Source organism: Pipra filicauda, unplaced genomic scaffold, assembly GCF_003945595.2.
Source record: "Pipra filicauda isolate LSUMZ 115617 unplaced genomic scaffold, ASM394559v2 scaffold370_size807399_pilon, whole genome shotgun sequence".
Classification (NCBI taxonomy): domain Eukaryota; kingdom Metazoa; phylum Chordata; class Aves; order Passeriformes; family Pipridae; genus Pipra; species Pipra filicauda.
This window is the reverse complement of record NW_024104499.1, coordinates 463,968-481,876: the sequence shown is the minus strand read 5'-3', so window position 1 is coordinate 481,876 and position 17,909 is coordinate 463,968. Positions and strand designations below refer to the sequence as shown.

At 52.5% G+C, this 17,909-nt stretch overlaps 1 protein-coding gene across 4 annotated transcripts in view; it reads left to right on the top strand.

Annotated features, from left to right (window-relative positions):
* The window catches only part of KIRREL3 (kirre like nephrin family adhesion molecule 3), a 360,456-nt gene that overhangs the window by 193,240 nt on the left and 149,307 nt on the right, over positions 1 to 17,909 (top strand). Inside the window, exon 1 of one of the 4 annotated variants that reach the window (XM_027710766.2) lies at positions 14,236 to 14,307. The exons of the other annotated variants lie outside the window; for them this stretch is intronic. The gene's annotated coding sequence lies outside the window, so the exon portion shown is untranslated. Of the gene's footprint in view, positions 1 to 14,235; positions 14,308 to 17,909 lie in introns of those variants that run through there. 4 annotated transcript variants of the gene reach the window in all.

The following is a 17,909-nucleotide window of genomic DNA, read 5'->3' as shown; positions in this document are numbered from 1 at the left end:
GAGATGACGTGTCAGGGCCTGCAGGTCCCTCCACACGGTGTCTGACCCGACAAAGGAAGTGTTTCAAGTGGGGCTTTAGGGCTGTTGAGCTTTTGCTGAGCATGTTGCTGTGAATATCCCTGTCCGTTCTGGAAATGCAGGGAGCTCCAAGCCTGATCCCTGCAAGCTGCAGAGTTGGGTTTGGCCAGTGCCACGGGCCCCAAACCCTCTTCTTGTCCCAAGTGCCACAGGACCTTTCACAGCCACCATGAAGTCCATCCCTTAAGTTTCAATTAAAGCACTAATGAGCCCTTCCAAATTGGGATGCAGAGGAACGTGCTGCAGAACCAAAGGAGAGCCTATAATGTGGGTAAAAAAACCCTTAAAAAAATCCCTCACTCCCTGCATTTCCCTTTCTGGGTGCTTTTGCAGGGGGTTGGCTGTGGTGCTGGGCTGGGCAGGGGATGTGGCAGCTGGAGTGGGGGTCAGTGGCCAGGCTGTGTTCAACCACAGGCCACAGCAGTGTTAAATGTTTAATCCTGGGCAGACTGAGAGGCTGGGACACCTGGGTTTGGTGCTCACTCTTGCCAAGCTGTCTTGCCTGATAATCAGCAGAGCAGCAGGAGCCAGAGTGCACCAGTTCCACTCCTGGATGTGTCCAGTCTGTTCCCTTTCGTGCCTGATGCTGGGGACTGAAAACTCGATAGGTGACCTTGAGCAAGATTCCTCTTTCCACTCTGGAGACTGTTTCTCCATTCCTTGTGCAGGGTTGCTGGGAGATCTAAACTCATTTCTGTTTGCAAAGTGTGACTGAGTGCTGGATGCTGCTTTTGTCACAGAATCCCAGAACATGCTGAGCTGGAAGGGACCCACAAGGATCATCCAGTCCAACCTCAGCCCTGCACAGGCCCAGCCCCAAGAGTCACCCCCTGTGCCCCAGAGGATCAGCCAAACCCTCCTGGAGCTCTGGCAGCCTTGGGGCTGTGCCCACTGCCCTGGGGAGCCTGGGCAGTGCCCAACCAGCCTCTGGGGGAAGAACCTTTTCCTGAGATCCAACCTGAGCCTGCCCTGACCCAGCTCCAGCCATTCCCTGGCTGCTGTCCCTGGTCCCCCCAGAGCAGAGCTCAGTCCCTGCTCCTCCTCTGCCCCTGCCCAGGGAGCTGGAACTGCACTGAGCTCTCCCCTCAGCCTCTTCTTGTCCAGCTGAACACACCAAGTGCCCTCAGTGTCCTCCCACGGCTTCAAACCAAGGCCCTTCCCCACCTTCATTTGTCCTATTACAAAATGAGGATGAGACGGGAAAACTTGCTTCCCTCTTTCCTCAGGCAAGGACCCCGGCTTGCCACCAGGGCCAGAGCCACCACCACCTTACCATCCTGAATTTAGGCCCTTTTCTCCTTCAATAAAACCTCCACTGCAGCCACTTGCTGCCCAACCAGGTGGCCCCGGTCCCCGGGCTGGGTCCCAGCGGCAGCTGCTGCAGGAACGCGCCCGCCGCCAGCTGCCGGCCCTGACAGGACCTGTTAATGAGCCCGTGATGTGCCACGACCCGACAGGGCAGAGGCACAGCAGCACTGGCAGCGTCACTCCCGGCGGGAGCGGGGCCACCAACCCCGGCAGGAACCGCAGGGAGCGGCGCTGACAGCGCCGTGTCCGTGCCAGCGCCGGGACCGCCCGCTCCGGCCAGGGGATGGCGTGTCCAAGGGCTGCAGCTGCTGTCCTGCTGTCCCCAGGCTGCTCCAGAGGCACCGTCCCTGCCCGGGAGCAAACCCAGCCAGCAGGTTTCTGCTTTCTGCCTTTCCTGAAGGAAGGGCAAAGCCGGGGCACGGGCTGAGAGGGGACTGCGGCGTGTCTCGTTTAGGGTCAGTATCTCTTGAGGTGGGAGGGTCTGACTTACAGCAGTGCCACTCACATCCTCTGCCTTCACCTAGGCAGTGATTTTGGCTATCTTTGGATCATCTTCCATGAGAGAAACCTGAGCTGAGGTGGGTTTTGGGTGAGCTGGATGTGCCCAGGGAGAAAACGCACCTTACAAACCCAGCGGTGCATCTCCTCACATCTCCTGCCCTCTGCCCCGTCCCTCTCTGGCCATGCAGGATGACCCCAATGTCCTGGTGGGGTCACGTCCCCCATGGCAGGGTGGTGCCAACAACCCAAGCTGTGTGTGCCCTACAGGGTGGTGCCAACAACCCAAGCTGTGTGTGCCCTACAGGGCTGGGGCAGGAGACCTGCAAGGGCCGCTGTGCCAATGGGGCTTTGGGTGGGTCACCTCGTTACTCAAAACCTCATCAGGATTAATGGGACTGGTAAAGCTTAAAGAGTGACTGAAGTAATGTCTGCAGGAATTTATCCTTGGGGAAAGCCATCACCTTAGCCCTGGACATGGGGCAGCTCTGCCTGATTTCAAGCCAGGGTCTTTGTGACTTTACACCACAAATATCTTCATTTCTGGTGTAACTGCTCTCGTGTAAACCAGGGAAGAACGTGGCTGTTCCTTGGTGCAGCTGTGAAACCCTGGGCCTGATGCAATCTTTGTCTCCATGACTCCTGGCAATGCTGTGCCGCTGAATCGATGGAAGTTATTTCCCAGTCCGCCCCAGACTATCCACAGGGGCCCAGTTAGGCAGGTGAATGGTGCAGCTCACACGTCGTTGCACTATAATTGTCATTGCTCTACAAGGAGCTTCGGATGTATCTCAAGTAGAAATAATAACCCCAGTTTTATGGGAACGTGGAAATATATACCCAGCCTAACTCCATACAAGGGCAGAGCCACCTCCCCCATGTACCACTTTGTGTGATTGCTTTCCCCAGCTCCAAGGGAGCTTTTCTGGAGCAAATGACACATATTCCCATTTCTGTAGAATGGGCCTCAGGGAAAAGGCAGGTTGTCACGAGGCACCAGTGAGGCCTCTGCAGGAGGAATCTCTCCAAGGTGCACCCTTGGCATGTGTTCCTGTGGCTAATGTTGGCTCTCCAGAGCCATGAGGCCCCAGAAGGTGGACTCAGTTCTCAGTATCATCCATGTTTATATGGAAGCAAAGATCCCAGAAGAGACCAGTGCCATGCCTTGGGTCAGGATCTATCAATATCCATGGGAAAACGCAGGCTCAGCTTATCAGAGCTAATGATCCTTATGGAAAACGCTGTCACAGGCGGTTTGGAGATGCTTCCCTGCTGAGATCGGTGGTTAAACCGTGTGTTGGAGCCACATTTGGAAGCACCAAGGGGGAGATTTCTCCTGGAGAGCTGTCCCATGCTCCACACTAAACCCTTGGCTCAATCCATCATGGCTCAGTGCCCCTGCCCTGATGGGACCTTGGGGATCTCTGGGCTCCTCTTCCTGTTCATTGCCCTTGGATTTCCCTGATTACTTGGATTCCTTCCCAAAACACGAGGGGGTGACTGGTGCTTTGGACCTGGTGTGTCCTTGCTGTATCCCCTGCTGGACCTCCCCAAGCTGCTCCCACCTTCTGGTGTTCCCACTGGCTTGTGCCCATCACCAATTGGGGTATTTGCCTTTTTGTCACCTCCATCCTGCTTCTCACCTCATCCTTTCCCCAGCCATGATCTCTCCTACATCCTACAAATATTCCCTCCCTCTCCACCCAGGATCTGTGCACCACATTCCATGAGCCAAAACCAGAGGATGGCCCTTGCTTGGGTTTCCTTCTTCCGTTGCCAGTGGGTTTAAAATTAAAAAATAAAGGACCCTCGTGGTTTGGGACGGGAAATAAAATGTTGGGGGGGGGAGAGAGGAAAAGTATTTCTCAACATAATGAAAACACAAATGGACAAGATAATTATCTTCATAAGGGCTTGGCTCCATGACAATACATCTCATTTTATAAAGCCCATTAGAGTTGGAATTTTATGCAAAGCGCTAAAAGAAATCTAAAAATATAAGGCAATAGAGGCAAAGCAATGGGGATTATTAAAGGGGGAGGAGTGTTATATTGGAGGCAATAAGCCCTGGAAGAACCAGGAAAACAATGTTCTAGTAAAACTGTAATAAATGACTGGGGTTTAATCACTTGGTAAATAACTAAGATATTTCTGCAGGTTTTATACTGTCACTGAAAAAAAAATAAATAATCCCAACCCCTTGTGCATTAAAGATTCAGCCCAGATGGTTGTTCTGGAGACAGAATCAGGGAAGTGTGTCATTTCAGCAATTTACTTTTTTTAAATAATAGTATATTATTTTCTCCATGGATCCACTTTTTCAACCTCTCCCTCGCTTTTAAGAGATCATTTACCATTAGTTGGGGTTTTTTTCCCGTTCCCCACTCAGAGTACTCTTGAGTCTTTGAACACACAGAATTATATTATTCCGAGCAATCTTCCCCACCACAGCAAAAAGCAAACACTTCAGGAAACTCCTGGAGGGTCTCAATTTTAATAATGATCTTTCCTGTGCTTGGACCCTAACTGAAGATATTATAGGGGTGGTTTAGGAAATAGAAGCACATTTATATGGCTTTTTCTTTACCTATTAAATAACTGAAATCTAAAGAGTGGCTGTTCTTCCACACCCCCCCTCGCCCCCCCCCAAGTTATGGTGCATTGTATTAAAATGAAAATGGTTTAATTTAATATCCTTTCCTTTCTTCTCAATCGCTCCCTTGCAGCTGAATGAAACCCAGCTCTCAGTTTAATTTTTAAGTAGGTGGGTTAGGTGAGGAGGTGCCCAAATCCCGAGCCTGCCCCATCATCAGTGTGCTGGTGTCCATGCTGGGCAAAAACTGCCTGTCCATGGCAGCAAACAGTGTTGGAACAGGGAAATGATGGAGTCACCATCCCTGGAAGGGCTCAACAAACCAAGCAGACGTGGCACTTGGCCCTGTGGTTTAGTGGCCACGGTGGCATTCAGTCAAAGGTTGGACTTGATGATCTTGGAGGTCTTTTCCAACCTTAAGGGTTCTGTGATTCTGTGGTTCTGAAGATCTTGCTCATGGTCTCATTGTGGGGACCTGGTGTGAGACCCTCCCTGGCAGAGGGGACATCACCCCCTGAGGTGCCAGGACACCTGGGCTGACCTGGGGCTTTTGCCTTGGAACATCTCATTTCCCTTCAGGCAGGACCGATGTCTTTAGGTGCTACATCTTCATGCTGGAGTCTTTAAATCCCCTGCAGTGTTCCCTCAGCCTCCAGCACTCAAGCCTTTGGCAGGAGAGCTGGATCAAAAGCCCCCCACTGCCTTTCCCGAGCAATCTATTAATGCAGGAAAACTGTGTCAGAGGGAAGTGCAAAGTGATGCTCGTTGGCAAACCAGCCACACAGTTCACTCCCTCAGTGCCTCACAGGGAGCAGATCCCTGTGCTGGGCATGGATTTAATCCTCATGGATATGTCAGAGCACTCAGGACACACATGCCAGCTCCACCAGTAGAGTTGCAGGGGGGCAACTGGTGCAGTGGAAATGGTTAAACCAGCCAGGAGCTCACCCCAGGTCCTGGTACAAAGCAAAAGGGGGGTTATTCCATAGAATCATGGAATATCCTGAGCTGGGAGGCACCCACAGGATCATCAAGTGCAACTCCTGGCTCTGCACAAGACAGGCCCAAAAATCGCATTTGGTGTAAACCCGGCAGCTTTTCTCTCCAGGCAACCCTTTTTATTTATTGATAAGTGTGGAGTTACACGTACCCAACACATCCCCACGCCGGGGCTTTGCTGAGACCAGGGCTGGGGAAGGCTGAATTTAAGACCCACAACGTGTAAGAGTTGTGGCCCCAGGGAAATTTGCGTCAGGCTGGAGGTGTGACTGCAAAATCTTGGAGTGTCTCCACCCTCAATGCAGGTGGACTGGAGGAGCCCCTGCTGCACGACCCCTCTGGGGGACAGGTCCCCTCCATCCTGCCCCAGAGCTCCAGCAGTGCAAGGTCCCCCTGCAGGGAGAGCTGGCACACCTTGGGTGTGGAGATCGTGGGGGCCTGTGTTGTTAAAAGGAGCCTGTCAGCCTGAAGTGGCAGGAGAAAGGGGGGTTCTGCATCCCAGGCCTGTTGGTCTTGGCATCCTCCTGAAGTGTCAATCCTGCTGCAGGCAGCTGCCAATCCTGCCGGCTGCTGGGACCCAGGGGGACCTTGGAGGGGCTCTCTGGGCTTCTCTGTGTGACCCCACTCCTGCCACAGCTGGAAAATGAGGCATTTGGGCCAACGTGGTGTTGGTCTGTGTGTCCCCAAGGGTCACATCTCCAGGAGATGATGGGATCAACCTGCCTCTTCCCCTGGGTGGATCCACCTTTCCCATCAGGAAAGGTCCATCACCCCACACGTGCCAATGCCTGAAAATCCCTGGAGCTGGGTAAACAAGAAGGATAAGCAGCATCCTAACAAGTTCTGGTCTCATGCACTTGCAGAGAGAAGGCTTTAAAATACAACCTCTTAAAAGCCCAAGGCTCAGAAGGGAAATAGAAAGAAACCACAAATGTTTACTTGTTTTAAAAGTGCCCGTGATTTTTATTTTTTTTAAGCTGGTCCCATGAGGTGGGGACATAAATCATGGCTCTGTTGGAACACTTGAACTGGGAAATGCAGCTCTTTCTCCTTGGATCCAGAGATGCTTTGAGCTTGTAAAGTCCCTTCCAAAGGACTCTCCCAGAGTCCAGCTCTGAGCAGCAGTTGAGCCATGGCCTAAATTCCCAGTTTTCTTATGTCTCCAAGCAGCTCGACCCTCTCCATGCCATTCCCTCCATTTCCAGCAGCATGGATCTTAGTCTGCAAAACCAGGATCTCTGCTCTAAATCAAAAGCAATTCTAAAAATAAAATTTAAAGTCCTGAACACAGTTCTACTTAAAAAAAAAAAAAAAAAAAAAAAAAAAAAAAAAAGAAAAAAATCAAAGATTTACTCCCCATCTGGCAGGGAAGGGAAATAAATATATAAAGACTTGAATTAAAATTCCAGGGAAGTAATCCAACATAAATATGCAATATTTTCCTGCAAAGGACCATAATATTATTTTTATTTTTCACTCCCAATATGATCAGACTACTTTACATTTTAATCAATGCATAGTTTTGAAGAGAAAATAGTATTGCTTTGATATGGCAATGATTATTTGATCAAATAACCTATTAGAAGTTTTTGGGACTGCATTATGGGGGGAAAATGTTGGTTTCCTTGCAGGATCCATCTATATAATAGGCAATGATTGCAAACAAATAGTTATATGCTGGAACAAATAGGGAAAAATTAAGGTTATCTGACATGGAACAGCACCAAAAAAATCCAGTAACATAACAATAAGGGAGTAATGTATAGCTGAGTGTTCTGGAGATAATTGCATTTCAATTGGCTGATTGCAGAGCAGGTTGAGAAATTAAGACAATGTGGCAGAGAAGATCTCTATCCTCTTGCTCACACCACAAAAGCACCCCCTGCCACGTCCTGCTGGGCTCTTCTCCTCCTCCAGAGCAGCTGGAATTCTGTGGGAGTTGCTCCTTATGGCAGTAGTGGCATCTTCATCCCAGATTTTCCCCTGTGGTCCCACTCTCTGCTCCAGAGCCGGGCTGGTTTGTGTGGTTTGTGTCATCCCTGAGTTCTTTGCTTCCCAGGAAGGCTCAGCCAGGGAGTGCCTCGATTTATCTGGTTAAACAGGGGGCGAGGTGAGACCCAGGCCCGTGGGGAACATCCCTGTGAGAGGGTCTGGCTGAGCTGTGGCCACGCTGAGGGTCCCAGGCAGGTCCAGGCTGCAGGTCCTGCAGGGACATCGTGTGTGGGGAATCTCTGCTGCCTTGGTGAGGACTGAAAGAATGACAAAGTCACAGCAGTTGCTCTTTGCTTTGATGAAACCTGCCCAGCTGGCTACAGGCACCAGGCCTGGTGTGACCCCAGCTCTTGGAAGCAGCTGAGGAAAGTGCCAGGCCTCCAGGACAGCCAGGGAAGGGGGAACGGCTGGGATGGAATCCCGGAATCATTAACACCACACACACTGAAACGTATAGAGGCAGTCACAGACCACGGAATATTCCGAGTTGGAAGGGACCCACGAGGATCATCGAGTACAACTGGCCCTGCCCAGGACACCCCAGCGTACCTGAGTGTTGTCCACATGCTCCCTGAGCTCTGGCAGGGTTGGAGCCGTGACCATTTCCCTGGGGAACCTATTCCAGTGCCCCGTTCTGGTAAGATCCAGAAGATCCAGCTGGCACTGGGCTGTGCAGCCCAGAGGGTGAGGGGTGGGCTGCAGGGCTGTCCCTCCCCAGGGAATCTGTTGGGGGTCGCTGAGAACAGGTTTTTTTCGTTGTTTGACCACCCTGATTGCACCACTGCACACCCGAGGGCGGGGATGAGGATGGGGATGAGTCCCTTCCCTTCTGCCATCGCTGTGTGTGCAGAGGGCTGGGGGAGCATCACAAGCACCAGGGACAACGTGAGCTGCTGGTTTTCACTGCTGATGGGGTGTGTGTGACTCTGTGTGTGTGCAGGGCTGTGCTGTGCAGGTGATCAAGGCTCCTTCTAGCTGGGAACAAGAGGAAAAGCCACCCAGCAGGTACTGGGCTCCCTCTCATCACCAGGCAGAGGTGCAAGGACCTGGACAAAGATGAAAGGAGGGACAGCGTTGCTGTTTAATGAACCCACCCGGGAGTTGAGAGCCACGAGGCAGTGGGAGGACATGCCTAAACTTTGGGGAGAAGGAGAGAAAACCTCTGTGTGTTTTTAAAGGTCTGATTCCCTGCTTTTTGCTGGTCCTGGTTGAAAATACATCAGGTCTCCTCACAGGGCACTGTGTGTTTGACTACATTGATTTTACACCCCCTCGAGCAAACCTGGTGCATCCTCGTGGACTTGACTACCAGGCTGAGATTTATCCCACCTAAATTTTGCTGCCCAGCTGTCACAGGCAGGATGTGTCACCTGGCAGAGGTGCCGAGGAGAAAGCCTGGACAAGCCCGTGAGACAAAGACCTATTCAGCAACTGGAATTACAAGGAGCAAAGCACGTCCCCAGAGTACTTATTCCGCCACCGATGCTCGTTTTCCCCCCATCCATCCCTCTTTCACACGCCGTGTGTGTGAACAGCCTTTTTCCGGGCGCGGCGCAGAGCAATTCTCGCTTTCCCTTTGCAGCCTGCCTTCCATAATCCACTTAGAATTTGCAGCTTTTCTCCTCTTTGTGAGCCTGCCTTTAAACTCTTGATGTAGCGCTTTTCCCATCTGTTTCTGCCTGTGCATCTTTCCCGTGCGCTGCCTAATGACTTGCTCTCGCTAGGAAGAGGCTGTATATTAATATTATCATTATAATTCTCCTTTCCACCACTTCAGATCTTGTGAGGAATGTAATTGCTAAAGCAGATTTTAAGTTACATCGTGATAACCGGGCGAGTTACGGGGGAGGTTACACTGTCACTGTGCTCAGTAGTTTCAATTTCCCGTCGGTGCCGCTTTCTGAAGGACCCCGATGGCAGAGAGAAGGCAAATCCCACACCAGTAGATCCATTATTAATAGTGTTGTTAACTGGCATTATTAAATTACAGCCTGGCAGTCCCAATTACGGGCTGAGATCCTGTTGTGCTGGGGGGCTTCTATCCCATCTAACTCCTCTTCCATCAGCTGCAGGTCCTTTATCTTCCGCACCCCAGAATTTCTCTCTTGCTTCAGTCCACGTGTTCCCAGGGAGAGTATTTTCCTCTGCTTCTTGCCCTTTCCCCAGAGGAGCAGAGGATGATGTTCCCGCGCTGATAATGTGCCCTGAGATGTTTATTCCACTCCGCTGCAGTGGAGTTAATCATCTCTGTGGGTTTAACACCTGCCTAAAATTAATCTTCATTTTGTGCAGGGTGAGGAAACCAAGGGAAGTGGCTTCGCTTTCACTCTCAGGGTGGGTTCCCACAGGTTGGAAGTTAATGGGACATAAACGAGGCAGCAAACCCAGGGCAGGGCTTTCCACCATCCCTTCAGCACACACCTTTCCCATGCCCACTGTTTCCTGCCCGCCACAGGTTTTCCCAGTGGGAAAACACATAAACGGCACAAGTAGCCAGGCTGATGGTGGACTTGGGGATTACTCTGTAAAGGTTGATTTGGGAATGGATGAGGGAAAGGCTGCTCTCCTCTGCCCATCTCCTGGTTTCCCTGCAGGCTGCTGATGGATCTGCCCCCTGGGCTGCCGTGGCACTAACGAGCTCCCGGTGCCGGCAGGGTCAGCGCCGTGGGAGAGCTGAGCCGGCTGGAAAACCCTGCATTGTGTGGATTGATGGCTCGAGCCTGCACTGCACTTATTAAGTGGAACAGACTATTTTCATTAAGAGCTGCTGACATTATTAGGGCCAGTTAAATGTCTCCTGGAGATGCCGTGCCCAGCTAGGCACAGCGTGTCCTCCAGTTTGGCTGGGACACCCGAAATTCATCCATCAGCCCTCGACTCATTTCTGTCCCTGATCCCTCAGCTGCTGAGTTTCATTTGGACAGTCCTGCTCTCTTCCTCCTCTAATGCAGTTCCAGGGACTCAGGTGGATTGAGAGCTGGGGACTCAGAGACTTTCATTATTCACATTGTGTGCACCTGAAAATTGCGCTGCCTGCTGGCTTCCAAATTGAGTACATTAAATACAATGCATTAAACCACCGAAATATGGAAATATCCAGGGAGGGCCTCAGATTTAAGACATTCCCCGGCCGAGGTTTTAGAGAGCAGAATTCCATTAATAGATGGTTGGTGAGGAGCCAGGGAGGAGCAGGGGGACTCTGGCTGCAGCGGGGCGGAAGGAGGAGAGCCAGATGGGGTCCTGGGCAAAGAGGACGTGCTGTGTGGGATCCTGGTAGGGAGGAAGAGTTGGCCTGGATTAAAATGCAGCAGAAACCAGGCTTCATCCCCTTCCCAGCTGAGTGTTCTGCCAGCTTTTGTGTTGGGCATCACCGGCGGCGCTGGAAGTTGCTGAGCAGGTCCAAGGGGTGCAATGTCCTGGGCTAATCCTGTGCAGCAGAGCTGGGGATGAGGTGCTGGGCTGGGCATGCAACAGACCTGCTTATCCCTCCTGTGCTGCCTGGGCACCACATTCATTTCATATGTGAGAGGTGGAGCCCATTGCTCTGCACACAAGGAGAGCTCAGGGCTTGCCAAACACTTTCCCTTTGTCCCCACTTGGTGCCTGTGAAAGGGCTTCATCATCACAGAGCAACTGGATGTTGATAATGTGAGGTTGTTCCTGCTTATTAGTTGGGGAAACTGAGGCAGAGCAAGGAAAATAGCCCCTTGTCCAAGGTCAAGAGCCTCAGCAGTGCAGCGTGGAGTCTCATGGAAGGTGTCCCTGCCCATGGCAAAAGGTTGGAACAAGATGGTCTTTAAGGTCCCTTCCAACCCAAACCATTCTGGGATTCTCTGATTCTATGAAAATCCAGTTCCTCATCTGGAAATCAAGTTGGGCTTTAAGCCCACTGCTCATCTGACCCAGTTATCTCAGCACTAGTCACTCTGTTACCTTTGTGGATAAGCCAATGTCTCCTTGAAACACATATTTTTCCCTTGGAGATGGCAAAGCCGAAGCAGGAGCGCTGCCATTCGGGAAGGGTGTTCAAACTGCCTTTGGATTTATGGAGCCCATTTCCCTGATCACTTGTGATGGATCTCTCGGTGCTTCCCGAGCTTCATGGATGGATTTCACAGCCACCACTCGGGCAGACCCACGTGCAGAGCCTTGGGAAGGTTTCCCACATTGCGGCTTTCTCGGGATCCTGTTGTACAACAGCGTGGCCAAGCAGGCCAGGAAATGAATGAGGCGAAAATATCGAGTTTCAACTGGGACTTTAATTAACCAGGATTTGATTTAGATAGTGGATTTCCACTTCTGTGATTAGACAAGCCCTGTGTGGTCTTTGGTGACCGATAGTGATGGAGACTTCAAGATTTCATCTTGAGAAGGGAACCCTTGATAATTCAGCTGTGCTGGGCAAGAGGCACCTGTGGCTCAGAAGGGGACAGAGGTTTCCAGCAGCACTGAGAGAGGCTCCTGATGGAAAAAATCATGACAAACCTCTGTTTGTTGGCCAAACCTCCCTTCTCCTTGCTGACATCCACCACAGCACCCCTCAACAATGATGAAAGGCACCTCTGCTTCTAAACAGACCCTTTTCCCAAGGAAAATAAAGCCCTCCTCTCCCCAGCACTTCTGGTTTAGAGAGAGGCCAAATCCAAACTCAGATTTTCTCCTCATCTGCACGTTGTTCCAGACTTGGGGTTTATTTTTGCTCCATCTCTGGTGTCAGTTAAAGCCAGTCCTGGTCAGTGCTTTTCCCGTCTCCCAGCTGGAAGAGAATCCCGTGGTGCTGCCTCCAGCTGCCCCCCAACCCCCTGGGCTCCCACAGTAACTGAACACTCTATTTTAGTGCCAGGCCTGGCAGCTTGGCCTAAGTGATTGTAAACAGGGAGTCTGACATGAAAGGAGAGAGAGCAAACATAACATTTTATGGCTCGATAGCAGCAATTAGAGAGGAACATGGGCATGCTCCAGAGCAAAGGTTCCACCTCCCTCTCTGCAGAGAGACACAGGTCCCCTGGCAGAGCCATCCCTGCCCGTGGCACGCCCAGCAGAGCCCGGGAGGTGCCCGGGGCAGTGCGGGTGGCACAGCTGGGCACACCTGGCTGTGCGGGAGGACGGGCACACCTGGCTGTATGGGAGGACGGGCACACCTGGCTGTATGGGAGGACGGGCACACCTGGCTGTGCAGGGGGTCGGGCACACCTGGCTGTGCAGGGGGTCGGGCACACCTGGCTGTGCGGGAGGACGGGCACACCTGGCTGTGCAGGGGGTCGGGCACACCTGGCTGTACGGGAGGACGGGCACACCTGGCTGTGCGGGAGGACGGGCACACCTGGCTGCCTGGGGGGCCAGGCCCGGCGCGGCCGCTGCCGGGAGCTTGGCAGGAGGATCCGAGCGGCAGCAGATGCCGCCTGTCAGCCGGAGCAGATGCCTCGTTAGCCGCGGCGTGCGCAGCAGCCCAGCTGTGCCGAGGGGGCCCGGAGGCCCTGCGGCGCCAGATGAAGTTGTTGAGCTCTCCTTGCTCGCCTCTCTTCTCCTCGTATCCTTCTCCTCCCCTCCCACACCACCGTTCGTGGCTTGTGCAGCACCTCCTCGCATCCTTCCTCCCCGTTCCCGTCGCATCCCTGGGGCGGCTGTCCCGATTTACCCCCCAGGCATCATCCCTTGATGCTCAATTCGAGGAGAAAAGGGCTCAGAGCCAGATCCTGATCGATTCCTGCCAGCACCCAGCAGGTCCCCGTGGGAGGGGGAGCAGCTTTCGGGGCGCTGTGCTGGGTGCCGGGGTGGGGTTTAGCACCGAGCACGTCATCCCCGTCCTCATTTCACCGCTGGACCCTCGAGTGAGAGCCGTCACTCAGCGGCCTGAACAAAGGATAGAACAAGACAATTCAATTAACTCGATGGCGCAGGGCAGTGAGCGCGGCACTGCCCGAGCCGGGGGAGATCAACCCCCTGCCTCGGGGTAATCAACCCCCTGCCTGGGGGAAATCAACCCTCTACCTGGCACCTGGCTGGCACGGGCTGCCATCCTGGGGAGGGGGGAAGGGAGGGATGGAGAGAAGAGCGTTTCCTGGAGCATCCCTCACGGGAAGGATGTGGAAGGAGGCTGGAGCCTGGTTTCTCCATAGCCATCTGTGCCACAGGGCACCTCCTGGGATAGAGCAGAGGAGTGGAGGAGCAGCTTGAGGCTGGGGATTCTGCCCCTCCACTCTTGTGAGACACCACCTGGAATATTGCATCCAGTGCTGGGGTGCTCAGCACAGGAAGGACTTAGATCTGCTGGAGCAAGTCCAGAGGAGGCCATGGAGAAGCTTCAAGGGCTGCAGCACCTCTTGTCTGGAGCCAGGCTGGGAGAGCTGGGGGTGTTCAGCCTGGAGAAGAGAAGGCTCCAGGGAGACCTCTTATCCCCTTCCAGTGCCTAAAGGGGCTCCAGGAGAGCTGAAGAGGGCCTTTGGACAAGGGTGGGGAGAACGGGACAAGGGAGAACGGCTTCCCACTGCCCGAGGGCAGGGTTAGATTAGCTTTGTTCCCCTGGCTTTGAGCGCTCTCTGCCCCTCTTTACAGACCCACCTCTCTTATCAGACCCCTGGAAACATGCACAGATCCTCTGATTCACATCTCCCTCCTCTGCCCATCCTTGCATTCTCCTGCGTTCCCCTGAGCTTCCCTAACAATCCCCCCTCCGATGTACTTGTAATGCTATTCCCGTGTTTCCTGGGGTTTGCTTGTGTTTGACGGAAAGACCTCATCATTCCGGATTTGTCTTGCGTGAACTATCACAGGACTAGCGAACTGGAAATCTTTCAGAGTTTTCTTTCAGGAGCTCGTCCCTCGGGAGCATCGCTTTAGTAAGTGATTTTTCTGTTCTAGCCCAAGGATTGGATCCGCATCCAGTAGCCAAATTGAATTCATTCGGGCAAGGTTAAGAGCCATTTGATACAGTTTTAGATTAGGTGAAGGCAGCCATATATATTTCATATTCTGCACTAACTGCTGCACAGTTTGCAGGGATGGGCCAGCACAGTGCCTATTGACTGCTCCCCAGCGATCCCACTGTTACAAATGGATGTTGCTAAACAGGGAGATGGATCCTAAATCTTTCCCTGCTGAAAGGTAATGGAAATAAAACAGAGCGACAGGCACGGGGAATGGCTCAGCACTTAATAAAAGGTCGGGGTGGCTGTCGGGGTGGCTGCGGGTAGCAGGGGAGAGCTGCCCCTTGGGCGAGGGGGGTCTGTCTGAATTCCTCCTGCGGGCTCGAGCTCTTTCCCCTGCAGGACTCGGTGGGACTGTTATAGCCCAGTGCTCTGCAGTCACCAGCGTGGCACCGAGCGCGGCTGCTGTGTTACCACAGCAACAGGGAGGGGCTTGGATCCTTCTGCCCCGCACTCCCCTTCCAACTACAGCAACCCGGCGGGGTGCGTGCACTGCTGGGGCTGAGCCGTGTCAGCCAAGGATGGAGACACGGCTTTGGATAGTAGGACAAATGGGTTTCTCTGTTTCCTTAAGGTGAGCCCATCCCCAGCGGCAGCGATGCCTGAAATGCTCGTGTGAGTCACCATCTGCTCGCGTGGAACGAGCCCAAGAGCGGGATCCCCCGGGGCCGGAGCCCTGCTCCTGTGCTCTTGGCCCGCGGCAGCAAAAAGGGGAAAAGAAATTGCTGTGAGGTCTCGGAGAGGCTGCTCGGGCTGTGAGACACGTCCAGAGGCACGGGGGGCCGGGGTGGCACCCGGAGGGGCCGGGGTGGCACCCGGAGGGGCCGGGTACAGCCCTGGAAAGCGGGAGGGGAAATCTCTGCTGCCAGCGTGGGAGGGCTCATCCCCCCTGTGCACAGGTTTGTGAGCCCGGCTGGTGAAAAAGGACTTTGGAAAGGAAGCGTGTTATATTTAGGATAACTACAAGTCCCCTCTGAAGGATCCTAAGGCAAAGGACAGTCAAGGCCCATAAAATTCTGTACTTATTCACAAATCTTGCCAATACTCCAGAGCATCAGTCCCATGATGTTTATTGCTTTTCCAAAAGCCTCAGCTCCTGAAGTCATGACATGAAATGAGGGGCTCAGCTTTCCTTGCCTTTTGACTATTTGATCTTTACTGTAGCAGGAAAAATTTGGAAAACATAACCTTTACGTTCTGCAGAGCCAGGGAGCAAATAAAAAGGACATCGAAGTCATTTGCTATTTATTTCTATTTCTGAAAAATCTCATAGTTTCTTTCTTTTTTTTTTTGAAAGCACCTCTGTCTCACACTCCTTTTTTAGCTGCTTGGAGTAGTTTTGGGGAGTGGAGATGTGTAAATAATGACAGGGATTGGGCCTTTATGTGCATCCTCTGAGCTGTTCCTGAAGCTGCTAGAAATGAGGCAAACAAGACCCAGGGAACAAAAAAATGCCTAAAGATGTGACAGAGAAGAGCACAGATCCTCTCGTCCTAGAGAGGTGGTGGGGCAGAAGATGAGCACAGATCCTCCTCTCCTAGAGAGGTGTCTCCCAGGAGTGGAGGAAACCAATGGAAGTGAGAATGCTTGACCCCAACCCTCGTGTCACAGCGAGAGCTCTTCAAAGCAGGAGATAGCACAGAAGTGCTCTTCAGCTTCATGGCAGCAGAAGTGGCTCTGGAAATGGTGTTTGGTGTCAATTCCCACTCCAGGTTGTCCAGAGGACATTTGTCAGGGCTGTTCCGGGTGGTTTTGTCACACAGACTCCTGGGAGTCACAGACCTGTCACTGTGTGACATCAGCACCGAGGTGACCCCCCGGGCAGGGGGTCACAGGGGAGGACACAGGGCCCTGCCATGAGGGGAATGTGAAATTTAAACACCCCTTTATCTGTCTTTTGTCAGTAAAAGCCTCTTTCCTCCTCCTTGTCCTCCTCCTCCTTCTCTTCCTCCTCCTTCTCTCATGTTCATCACCTGAACTACCCTGTGAAATTTAGGGTCTCTGATGCTTCCTCTGCGAATGACATCTCCTTCCCCCTCATAATCCATGATGCCTCCTCCCACGGGGCTTTTCCATCTCATTTTCCTGGCCATAAACCTGTTTCTCCCCATTTCCTCCATTTATTTACCCTCCTGTTAAAAAGGACCACAGGACTAGTGAGGTAACTGGGTGGGTTTGCTCTTGTTTGAACCAGGGATAAAGGAATCCCTCCTCAAAATATTCCTCTGCATCACTGTTTGGTTTGTTTTCTTAATAAACCAACTCAAAAGTAAGAGTTGGGGTTTTTTGTTTGGGTTAGAAATGAGTGCAATCCAGGTAGAAATGTTTTTTTTTAGCTTGAGGGATTTTCCAGCTTGAAAAGAAAAAAAAAAAAGCAGAGAAGGAAGTGTGGAGGAAACAAAGCTCAAACAACACAGCACCGAGAATCCCAGTGAACAGGGAATTAAACACTGCTCCTTTGCCATTGTTTCCTCAGAGAAGCCCAGCCACTGTGAACAGTTTTGACAAATGTGTTTATATTGTTTGATGGAAATCTCCCAGTCAGTGCTAAAATACAACATTGCAGGGCAGGATGGGGAGGGGAAGCTGAGCATTTATCTGTCCAGAAAGCAAAGAGCACATGTTGGGATTCACATGGATACAGCATATCCAGGACTTGCTGGGCAGTGGCCGTGGGTCTTTACTGAGGATATTTGATGGCTGTTTATCCAGCAGTGTAAATGCAAGGAAGAGCGTTTCCCTGTTGGCATCTGCACAGAGCACAGCGATAAATTTGGGATGAAAGACTGTGCTGGTCTCTGAGACAGCCCGAAGGGATGGCCAGGCATGGAGATGGAGAGTGATGGCTTGCCAGGCACGGGCGGGAGCTGAGCTGGCAGGAGCTTTGTTTCCTCCCAGAGCTGACCTGGGCTCAGGAAAAAGGAAACCACAACATTTTTGCTCCTCTTCAGAATTCATCCTTTCTTCCAGGGTCCCAGTTTCATATCGTTTGGAGGGGGAGGCAGGCTTTGGTGCTGACTCTGGATGTCTCCCTGGGCCAGCTTCAGAGGAGGCTGTGTCATCTCCAACCTTTCAAGGAACCCACAAGGGCTTAATTAAAACCCAGCCTCGCTCACCACTGCTCAGAGGAGACCATCGGCTCCTCTGCTGACGGCAGCTCAAACCTGTCACCGTGCTCGTGCTGCAGATCTGTGCTGCAAGGGAGGAAACCTCAGCTGAGAGACAGGCCTGGGGCTGGCAGGGGCTGAGCCCTTCTGCTGGAACCCTGCAGCTGGCAGGAGCGGGTCGGGGGGCCAGCAGCATCCCTGTAAGGGCAGGGAGCAATCAATCACTGGGACTTCATTAAAGGATGCATTGAAGGCGGCTGCTTGACAGAGCAGGGCTGTGGAGGTGACACAGACCTGACTCCAGTCGCTGGGACTTCAGGGAGAGGAAAAATCTGCATTTCCTGATCACATCACTTTGGTCAGAAGCCGCTTGTTTTCAGCTCCACTCGGGGCATTTGCATGCTTGGA